Below are 12,375 nucleotides of genomic sequence, written 5' to 3' on the forward strand. Positions count from 1 at the left end.
GCAGTAATTTTTCTATTGCAAGGTTGCAGGGACAATTCTGAAGGCGTTTGATTCTATTTTTGCTACTCTGAAAAAGTAACTAATGTCCTTTAAGACCCCTGCTTATAGGTTTTCTCAGTCTGGACTCTGATTTTATCAAGCCTTTTTAAAAAAAATTCTTCAAGTTGTAAGAAAGGATTCATCAGCTGTCAAACACAGCTTGCTGACTCAATTAACCCAAGTGTTTCTATTGATTTTTTAAAAAATATCCAGCTGACATAAAGGACCAATTTCTTTAATCATTCAATTTCTTTAATCATTCACCAGATTTACTCAACTAACTTAATACATGATATAATGATATTTCAATATAAGAGCTGTTCTAGGAAAAAATGCTTCAAGCATGAAAATGCCTTCTGTTTCTTTGGGTTTTATGTCCTAGGGATTTTGGGAGAGTAAACATGATTTTAGACTTTTTTTTCTCATTGGGCTAAAACCCAGAACCCTTTTAACCTCTGCTTACTCTATTTGATTAGTCTAGTAGCCTTTCTCTGCAAGTGCCTCCAGCAGGAATTCATCATTCTGGAACAGAGGAGACCAAAGCCATATGCAGAGTCTCAAGAAACAGCCCCAAACTTCCAACTACTGATTCTTGAATCCACAGGAAGAGGGTTACTGGATAAATGCCAAAGTCAATGTCCAAGGCTAGTAACAGTAAAACATATGGGGAAGAATATTTATTTATTTATTTTAAAATAAAAAAAATTAAAAAGTCTATTGCAAAAAGAAGTGCTTGAGTTGGCCCCATTTTCTGGGGAAATCAACCTGGGGAATAAGAAATATCTTAGAGATATCAACAATTGTTGGGCTCAGCCAGGGTGAGAGATAGTTTCCCTACCCAGTTCTAGCAGTCAAGAGCAGTAAGTTCGTATTTGTTCATATTTAAGTACTGGCTAGGAAACTGTCTCCTACCCTGCTTGTGTGTCTATCACAATCATTCTCAATCTCAATCAAATTATCATTCTCAAGTGTGAAAAACCAAATCTTCTTCATTAACAAAAATAAAGAATTCAGCAGGCTTTATATCAGATCTATAAGGTGCTAGCATAGTTCCTTCTTTTTTTGTATGTCTTTAACAAAATATTTTTTTTTATTGATCTAGAATGTAAAGAGCCTTGATGGTTTTTCGTCTCATACTTCTTGTTGAAGAATTTCCACATGCCACCTAACCCTGAAGGCTTAGGGGCTAAGATGCTTAAATAATAGTGGATAAATCAAAGTAAATTAACATGGGGCCAGTACTAGCACAAAATGTACTTAAAGTCCAACAGCTTTGGGGGGAATTTATAGCGACTAATGGATATGGAAAGAGTCTTGACCTAATGTCCCTCACAAAACTTGATGCCCATGAAGTAATGACAGTTTATTGTAAAGAGCCAGCCAGGTCAAAGAGAAGTCAGTCCTTTCGTCTTCTATTCCCTAGCTCACCCTGACCCCTTCTCCTTTTATTGAACCCACTGCATTTTAGTTACAAGAGTGAGAAGGACATTTTGCCCAAAGGAAGCAGTTAAATGCAGTGAATGCCTGCTCCATTTCCTAAAATATTCTTTAGATCTCACACAGAATAAAGTTTTACAATACATGGCTGAATTTAGAGAGAACTTAACTAGCTAGAAAATCTGGGTGACTAATGATCACCTCTTGATTTGCAGCTTTCTTCACTTAAAATTGCTGCAAATAATACTAGAGACATAAGGAGATGTCTTCTGCTACACGCAACAAATCTTAATGAGTACTTGAGTTTAGAAAACATCACATGCCCCAAACAAAACAAATGTTGACTATGGATGCCAACCATTCTGAAAAGTGTTAAAAAAAAAATGGAGGAAGTACTGTGTTCATCATTATTAATCTATAACACTTTTTAGATTACTTTAACAAGAACAATGGGAAGAAACCACAAGAGACAACGTTAGACTTCATCACAGGACAATGAGACCATGGAATTCATGGATATTACTGCAATAAATAGAATTATTTTTTTCCTCTTCTTTCATCTTCTATTATTCTTGTCAAGTAAGGGGAATGGAAAGAATCACTGAAAACTATACATTTTATTCTGCAAACCTTGTCAGTCCACAACTTCTGGTTGAAGAACACCTTTTTGGAAGGCTCTTAATAACCATAATTGAGTCTTCCAGTTAGATAAGATAATAAAGGATGGATCAGAAAAGGTATGCCAAATCTCCCAGCACTTAGAAACTGATCAGGGAGTGCCACCGTGGAGCTTGCCTGCTCAGGAAGCAGGGAAAGCTTCATGTTCTCAGCTCCAGTTGAATGGTCTCATTCAAAAGATGAACTACAGTCTTCTGACAGAAAAAGTAGCATGTGATGAATACCCATGTAATGCATTTCCAGCAATGTTTCTTGAGTGGTTGGAGTTGTATTATAGTCACTGATACATCATCTATATTGCTTTCTTATACATATCAACAGCATCATGTTTACTGTGGCGACAAGACTAATGTGCTTTTTAATTGTATGTGTTCTGCATTTAAGTTCATGACATCTATTGCCTATTAGTTTGGAATAAACTCTCAAACATAGTAAGACATAATATATGAAATCTCATTTACTTGGACCGGACAGGAAGAACACAGAATGTCAAAATGTGTTCCCATCAAACATTTGTGTTCTTCTAAATAAAAGTTGTTTTGTTTTGTTATTTTTAACAAATAAATAAACAATAGACTTCATGAAAAGAACATATTTAAAATGAGTCTTAGTGTCATCAAGTACCCCAGGTGCCCTCAACGATTATGCTCTCCTTCAATTCATTTAAACAGACTATGAAATACAAACAATAGCACAGGAGTGTGCTGTAAAACACAAAGGGCACAGACTATTTTCAAACAGCTTGAACAAACAAGGTTCTCTATTAGCATAAAAAGAAGGCAGTGGCAGCATATTATTCACTAATATTCCCATCTGTGGTTGGCATGGTGCATTGCCTTCATGCTGACACTTTCAAAGTGTCAAATACTTCTATCTTTCCTTTCCAAACAAAAGAATGTCTTCAATTCCAATTAATAATTATGAATTAGGCTACAATGAACCTGTAATTCAACTCTTAATGCAAATTTTACTTTAACTATTTAATCTCTTTGGACAACTGTTCCCTAGAACATTCTGAACCAAATGTCAATCACTGCACTAAAGAAAAATGACTCTCTGAAAGCACGAAACGATGTTAAAAAACATTCATTTGTTCTTACAGTCCATATTTAATACAAATGAAATTCATTTGGCTGTGAAAATCACAATTTGTGTTCTCCTAGCATCAGATCTTTCCCACAGAACAACGCAGCTCTCAAAAGAACATGGACAAGGGCTCAAATACAATTTACTTTCTGCTGTCAAGACATTGACTAAAAAGTGCGATGATAAAAGTTTAAGGCTAAGTGTGTTCTGAAGTTTATAATTGTAATAATCAAAACTGATCACCAATATATCAGTTGCACCCATAAATGGGACATAGTTTAGTGGTGGACTTGGCAGTGTTATGTTAGTGGTTGGAGTCGATGATCTTAAAGGTCTTTTCCAACCTAAACGATTCTATGATTCTACGACTCTATGGCAGTATTTCAGCAAGAGCACCAGGTTCAGTTTTTGGAACACCATGAATTTCTAAAGAAGCTTGCCCATATCTGTATCTCGGAAAACACTGAATGTGTAGGTCATATTTTATTATTGCATTAGTGTGGCAGAACACTCTGGATAGGAAATTTTACATACCTGAAAGACAGCAATAAGGAAGACTGATTTTGGGAAAACCTGAATGAGTTAAAGTGAATGACACAACCCATAGGATGACCTTTAAAGAATTAGGATTAGTAGGCCTTTTGTAAGGGCTACAGTTTTGGTTCCAACTGAGATCAAGTTCATTGTTCTTGTGGATTGTATTGATATGCCACTGCAGGTAATAATTTTCTCCTCCCTTGTTGCTATGTGATTCCAAAACGTTTTTTTCTTCAGGAAAATAACTGCTTTGGATGTGGGAGCAGTTCACCTCTAGCATCCATTTCTTTCTTGTCTTTGCTGGATGCGTACGTGGATTAGCTACCCTAGCAGTAAATTCCTGTTTCCACTTTGTATAGACCTAGGAAAAACTCTTTTTTACTCCCAGAAGCTGTACAGTTTATCTGACAGTCTGCACCTATCCATTAACCATCAGTTCTTTTTCCACATAAATCATACTCCAGATGTAATTACTCTACTTTCTATGCCACATTAACATTTGAGTAGAGATTGAAAAACTTCAAAAATCAAAATAACAATATAAAGTTGCCTTGCAGATGAAATGTGCCCACCAACTGATAAACTGTTGATAAAGGAAACAGTTATGAGTCCAGGAGTTAGCTGGTTCCTTAAAGGGCACTAAACTGGTCCTGTCTCCATGGAACATATTTCTTAGCTTAAGATGGTGTATAGTAATATGTTGAAAATTAACATAATTAATTATTATCAAATGCAGCTTTGTTTTACAAGGACACAAATACCAGAATTAAAGCAAAAATTCACTTTACTAGGTGCAGGAATTAATTTTTTGTAGTAATGAATAAATGAGTTAACTAGTGTCTTAGTCATATAGTACTCTCCATATTAAAAATAAGTAAAAATAATTAGCAGTTTCTATGCATTTCTGAACTACAGCAGCTTATTAAATGCTCTGTCCCCTTCCAAAGCTGTAAGAGGTTTCCCATCATTTGTCAGATTTAACGTTACAGGATCTAATGAAGTGTCCTTCCAGCTGAGGACAGCTGACTATTGCTTCAGTTCCTCAGCAGGAAACTTATTTCATCTTGTAGCAGGCATATACATTGCTGTGCAAACGGGCAAGCATTTATTCAGACCATCTGGTTACCTTCAGCAGCAGAAGAAAGATGGAAAATCAAAGAAATGCTTGGGTCAGTCAGTCTAACGTATTTAGGAATGTTTTATGAGAACAGGACAGTGGATTAGAATCTTGATTATTTTATAGGGAGCAATGAGTTACTAAACTATAGACAAAACTTAGATGTACAAAAGCTCTTTCCATCCACCCATCTTGTAAGTCTTCAAAGCAAATTTCCCAGAACTACCAGGTTTAGGTTATTCTTTTCTAAGGTAACCCTACGTAACAGCAACGTTCTGGCATGTTGCAAAAATCAGTAGTTCTTGATTTCCTTCAAGCTACTGAAGTTGTTGACTGACCAGAAACTAGCTAATGAGCACTTTCTTGGTGTGCCAGTCACAGGAAGGTACCTTCAGCTCAGGGCACTGTGCTCCCAGCTTTACAACAGGTAATGTGAGTGATGTTTTTCTCTTTAGGAAAGGACTATATAAACTTCAAGCAATTAAAAAAAAAACAACCAGTAAGCTTCTAAACACCCCATTCTTTCAGAATGGAGTGATTTCCCAGTTCCGTGTTGACTTAACCATCTCTAATGCAGAAAATGGGGAGAAGCTGTTTCATATGATAAAAATGTGATTGCTTTAACACATACTTCCGCATTTCTGTCTCCTATTTCTTTATTAAACTTTGGAAAACATAAAATGCACCCACTTATCATTTTTTTTCTAACTTTTTAATGTAGTCTTTTTATCTTTCAATGTATTATCACTAGTGCACAAAATGGAAAATCCAGGGATATGTTGCTTTTTGCTATAGACACTAAAATGACTAGCATCAGGTCTTATGATTAGTCAGAATGTAGCTGACAGCAATTAAATGAGTTTCAGTAATCTATTTTCTAAAAAAAAAAAAAAAGATTAAATGCTATGCCACATAGCTATGCAGTTTTATTTTGCAGTTGTTTTGCAAAACAGTATTTACATTCACATTAGTCATGACGGTGGAGGAAAAAAAAAAAAGAAGTGATATGCCCCAAATCCAGATCTATGGAGTGGATGGAAATGAAAAGGCTCAGGTAACATTTAGCTCTAAATTCAGTCCTATATTTAAGAAGCCTTAGAATATAATCACTGCTCAACAGGAACATTCCTGCAGCAAAGGAGAGAACTTAAGGAGGAAGGAAAATGGAGGCATTAAGGAGGAATGAAAATGGAGATATTTACTGCCTTTTACAGCCAGGTTTGTAATCTTGACTGTCCAAAAGAAAGCTAAGCCAAACCTACACTATTTCCCACCTCATTTACACTAAATATGGAATTGAAGACAAGACAGTTTGAGCTTGAGTTTGTCAAAGTGAGAAATAGCAGACACTGCTTGCATGACCTCTTCATTTAAAAAATGCCAACACCAATTGTCTGTAAAGTTGATTTCAGATATCTGGGTTCATCAACCAGACAGAGTTCATGAAGGAGGCCTGGATACAGTGCTGAGCAGTTACTATTTTTAAGAGGGAGTGAAAATGGCCAATTACAATCAAGGGTCCAAAACAACTTCCTTAATGCCTCGCTCAGTTGCACTCTTCTGTCACTTTTTGAACTATTTACCTAAACCTAATTTGAATGTATCTATTTGTGTTAGCTGTTGCCCTTATATAGTCATCCCATTAAAAAAACTATTAAAAAAGCCTAATAGGTTAGTTTATTTCACATTTCTATTGCCTGTCTGTAGTAATTTGAAATTTCTGGCTCTGAAGACTCTGATACATGAGTTCTCAGCATGTTCATTGCTTAATTTTTTCTGATTTTATTTAATTTAACAGAACAAATAAAAGAAATGGAAAATGTGCCCTAACCAGGAAGGTTGAAATTGTCAATTTTTTAAACAGAAAAAGATTAGAAAAAGGTGAATTACATCTCTCAATATATCAATTAAAAATGCAAAAATGTATTTTGTTCAGTAAGGTAGAGACTCAGGCTTACTGACTTGTGGAATTCTCCCCTCATTTTACAAGTTAGGAACATGATTCTTGTTTGCAAATACCTGTCCCTTCTTGCCAGCACCCCTACCAGCTGAGATAATTTCTCCATCCTGAAGATGTCCCATATGTATCATGTCATATATCTGAGGAGACGAAGAGAATGCAATGGGGACCGAAAAGAATATTTTCTTTTATGTTTGAAGATGATCCTGTGGTGTAATAGCCAATAGTAGTAATAGGGGTTTCAGTTTTCTTAAGGCAGGAAATGGTCAGCAAGAAAAACAAGTAGATGATAAGGGATATCAGCCCCCCCTCTAAACAGTATTTTACCAGTCCTTTTCATCCAGAATGTTACCCTTGGGACACATTCCCCACATTCGGAAAAAGGAGGGTTTGCCTCCAAAGCCACTCCAAGGCAAGAAGGAACCTTCAAAACGGATGAGTTAGAAGCAGCTGGAGACAGATATCCATGATGGGCTTTTTATAACAATTTTCCTGATCTAAAATACAGGTGAAAGATGATTAGTTCTTTTGCTATATTTTTGTCCATTACTCTATTCCCTAAAGGTCTCCCTCCCAAGCCTTCCTTTGCTTAACCTTTGTATAGGTATGAAAAATGTTCAGTACAGTAAGTGGTCTAATTAAAGAGGTTCCATAAGAGGTTCCTTTTTTTTTTTTTTTTTTTTTTTTTTTTTTTTTTTTTTTTTTTTTTTTTTTTTTTTCCCCCTAACAGTATTTCTAAATGGCTGTCCTGGTTTTGGCTGGGATAGAGTTAATTTTCTTCTTAGTATCTGGTACAGTGTGTTTTGGATTTAGTATGAGAGTAATGTTGATATCACACTGATGTTTTTTTTGTTGCTAAGTAGCACTTATCCCAAGTCAAGGACTTTTCAGTTTCCACTGCTCTGCCAGAAAGCAGGTACACAAGAAGCTGGGAGGGAGCAAGGCCAGGAGAGCTGACCTGAACTAGCCAAAGGGATATTCCATACCATACAGCATCACGCTCAGTATATAAACTGGGGGAGTTGGCTGGGAGGCATAGATTGCTGCTTGGCATTGGTGAGCAGGTGGTGAGCAATTACATTGTGCATCACTTTTCTTTTCTTGGGCTTTATTTATCTTTTTTTTGTTATAATAATAATAATAATAATTTTTGTTATATTTTATTTACTTTAGTTATTAAACCATTCTTATCTCAACCCACGAGTTTTACTTCTTTTTTTCAATTCTCCTTCCCACCCCATTGGGAGCAGGGAAGAATGAGCAAGTGGCTGTGTAGTCCCTAGTTGCTGGCCAGAATTAAACCATGACATTGGCAGACAGGTACATTAATTTCATTGGAGGTAGCACAAATTTCCTGGCAGAACAATTACTCTTTCAAAAAGAATTGCCTAACTTTCATTGACCCAAACTTTGATAGGATTTATAGAGGAATACTATTTTAAAGAACATTTCGTATTTATTTAGGTTTTGTCAACAAGCCTGGAAGTATGCTCCTTTCTTTACTTTGCCCCAAGTTTGTCTTTTATGGCACCCACCTATGAGAAGCCTGTTTCTTGAAACAACTTTTGTTCTTACCAGTCCATTTCACTGAATAAGGCTTAATATACTACTTTAGAGCAGCTCTGAGAAAAGCAGTGTGATAACCTGCTACTAGTTTGGATGTTTTGAGACTTACTCAGAGCAGGCCTCTTATTATTTCTGTGTGAATTCCATTAAACTTGGCAGAGCCTTTAAATATTATCTACCGTGATACAAGCAAATGCTGATACAGAAAAAGACATTTTGGGCATATATTAATTTTCAAGGCACATTTGGATGCAATAAGGCAGTCAATTTTAGCCATTCTCTAATGACATTTGTAATTTTTTACAAGACTGATATATAACTGGATGTTTTTGAGTTCTCATATTTCCTGTAAAGCTAATGATGATAAACTATTAAGCATATTTCATTGTAATATGCTTAATATATGTTGACAGTATAATTTAATTCTTTTCAGAAAGGTTGTTAGTCATAATTACTTTTACATCAAGAAAGACAGCCAAATATCCATGGTTAGAATACAACTGCCTTTATAAAAAGTGGCAAGTTATCTGACCAGAGACGTTTTATGTTCCATCCTGACCTCTCTTTTTTCTATCTGAAGGTACTGAAAATAGCTGAGGCCAAGTTTTCATGACTAGAGCAAACAGAGGCCAGTAGCATTTCTTACATCGTGCCCATTTTCTGTTGTTAACTCAAATTCTTCTGAGAAAGCTCTGTTTGATACAACAGAAACTTAGGATCATTATATAAAATAGAAATGCAAGTCCTTATTTTATCTTCAATGCTACTTACAACACAGCATCCATACATTTTTATTCTACTTTAATGAAATGTTCTTTCTACCAAGTGAGACTGAGATAGTCTATTTATTATCTTGTAAAAGCTCATAATTTGACCGATATTAATTTTATTTTCTTAAAAAAAAATAAACAAGCTTAGACTCCAAGATAATGTGCTTAAGTACAGATTTAGCTTTCATACTGGCTGGGTCAAAGGCCAAAAGTGATTTTGTGTAATTAATTTATGCCTACTTTTTGTCAGATGGATGCCTATTAACTGTTGTAAAAAGCCACTAAGTCCCTATGTATTCAATGTTAAGCTCTTGTCATCCTGAGTTTGGCAAACAATAACAGTTACAAATTAAACTATTCAACTTGAATTTAAGTGGATTGTAAAAATATTTCACTTCATTTTTTTCCATTAAATTATTAAACAAATGATCAGAGACTGTCAGTTCTGAATTAAATATTTAAACTAAATATTTAATCTAAACTCAAATATTTAGTTTAAATTCTACTGTGTAAAATTGAAGGTACTTGCAAAATCATCTTCTGGTTTATCTGTGTTGGCCACCTCAGACTTCCAAGCTATGCTGCTGTTGTATTTTGCTTGTGTCTAGTTCTTTTATGTATAAACTCTAAATTAGAAACTTACACTGTTCATGAATTTGCAGAATTAGGATTACAATTTGGTTTGAAGACTATGTTATTTAGATAGGGAGAATTATTACTAGCATTATTATTATTATTATTAATATTGTTAAATTTATATTTACATTTGCTAATTAATAAAACTCCTAAACCCAAACCCAATTCTACCTTTTAGCATCACAGAGTAAGTTATTTTCACTCTATCTTCTTAGAAAGTGTCCTAGACTTTTAAAAATGATAATCTGTCTGAAAAGCAAGAAGTTCTTCTGACTGCATAGTATTTTCTGTATAAAATATTGTGTCAAAAGAATGCCACAATGCAGAACAAGAGCTTATGCTATATCATGAGGAAATGTATCCTCAAAATGGCAGACTAGTCTGTGCCAAAGACATTTCATTTTTAGAACCTCTTGCAGACAGTACTTTTAGAAAAATATTTTGTACTGTTCACCTGAAAAATATTTTACAAATGAGTTGGTATGGAGATCTGGAGATCCTGCTCCTTTAAAGCATTTAATTGTGTACTTGCCATTAAGAATGTGAATAATCACACCTCAGGGAGTCTACTTATAATTAATTATTTGGATAGGAGTATGAATACTGAGAGACTTAATTCACTACAGAGTAGCCATATGCAGTATTTTTGCAAAATGTATAACTATATGTCATATCATGTTGTCCAGGTGTAAAGCAGTGAGCAGTTAAGCACTTTAACAGCTTTTTCTACCTATTTATAATCAGTATTATACTGCAAATCTTTAAAAGTAGTCTATCAAAAGGAAGTACTTAGAGTGTACCCAGAAAAAAGTAAGTAAGTGGCAAAATATAATCTAAAGCGACTCAACATTTCCCATGGTATTATTTTCCACTGCACTGGTCTAAAATATACTGACAGCTGCTGTTCCGAAATGGGGAAAAGCTCCATAAATAATAGGTAGGTCAAAGACGTTCTGTCTAATTGGCCCTCTACAAGCTGAAGCAAATGCAAGATACAATTTATTAGAATTTCAAGTGTAGAAGGATAACTGTTAAAAAAGTATTAAATAATTTAAGTGAAATAAAACATTTAAAATCTAAAGTATGCCATGAACTACATTTTGTAAAAAATAAACTAAAAAAGAAAAGATGCCATACATAATATGTCTCTGGGACATATTCTGGGAAGATGGGTAAAGGAATCTGATTTATATAAAATTTTGCCAGATGAATGATGATATTCAGCACAGTTAGTGATATCTGCCTTTGAACAAGTGAAATAAAACATGTATTTGTCTCTTATTACAAGACAAGAGGTAGACCATTACACTTTCATATTCATATTCATACACAGCAACTCTTGTATCATAAAAAGAGTTTTAAAATATCACATGCACTTCTTCATGTTCAATATACCTGGAAGCTCATATAAAAAATTATTTTTAAGCAAAATGAGTTTTAGTTAGTCTACAAATTGTTTTACTGAATGCCTCCAAGTGGCATGATATCATTGGGATTCTCAATGGGGGAAAAAAGCAGAAAAAACAATGGGAAGGTGGAACTGCAATGGACACATCACAAATTGGGTACCATGAATTATCGCACACTTACCTACTGGTACTAGGAAACTCCCTCCAACTGCAAACACAATGAAACCTCCATAAGGCCCCCAGACTTATTTCATAAAAATATACCTACACTTCCTACTCAGTTTGGATTTCCCTAGCAATGTCGGCATTCCTTCAGCTCTAACACAGTATCTAGTAAGAACAGGAAAATGGGTTATAATTTCCTGGAACATATGACTGGGTTGCTGAATGAAGGAAAGCCTGTGTAAACACAGGTGGGAAAACAGATGGAGAAAAGAAAAGATAGCAGGGAGAAAAGTCTTATCTTGTGTCCTTTGAGGTTGACAGGAATTTTGCCAGTGACTACAGCAAGAGCAGGACGAGACCACAGTGAACAATCAGTCCTCTGTCCACCAGCAGGAAAGCAAATGAAGTAACAGCAGTGTCCTGAACATGTTCCCAGAAATCCTCCCTTTAGTAAGTTGCACTGAGCCTTACTGATTGGGTAGTGCTGGATTTATTTTCTTTTTCTCTTTGTAGGCATGTCAGCCCCACTCTAACACACCAGTTAAGCACAAAGGCAGTTCAGCACATGCTTAGCTGGATCAGGACTGCCCATCCAGAGTACTCCGACTCCACAGGGCTGGCAGCTGGCGGGGAGCAGGACATCATGAAACCATTCCTGCTCATCAACATGCTCTGCAGTGGCTCTGGGACAGCTTTAACTTCTGTGTTTGCAGGTGTAACAATCTAAGGCAAGTTATAAAAATGCCAAAAAGCTGTTTTCCTTTGTTCCCCAAGCAGGGGCTTCCAGTCCATAGCGGAGTGCATGTGAACACCAGCAGACTGGGGCTGGGGTTAGGGGTATGCAGAGAAGTGGAGGGTCACAAGGCGTCAAGGAACAAAAGGCCTTTCCAGAAGGGAAGGAGAAATTTCAGAGCCAGATCTTACTGTGATGACTAGAGCAGGCCTTAGAGGCACATGTGGAGCCAACTGAGTAAG

General features: G+C 35.7%; 1 protein-coding gene across 1 annotated transcript in view; it reads right to left on the reverse strand.

Moving 5' to 3' along the window:
• Positions 1-12,375, reverse strand: part of HCN1 (hyperpolarization activated cyclic nucleotide gated potassium channel 1) — a 204,064-nt gene that overhangs the window by 4,008 nt on the left and 187,681 nt on the right. The gene's annotated exons all lie outside the window — the stretch shown is intronic.

The sequence above is a fragment of the Buteo buteo genome, chromosome Z, assembly GCF_964188355.1.
Source record: "Buteo buteo chromosome Z, bButBut1.hap1.1, whole genome shotgun sequence".
Lineage (NCBI taxonomy): Eukaryota > Metazoa > Chordata > Aves > Accipitriformes > Accipitridae > Buteo > Buteo buteo.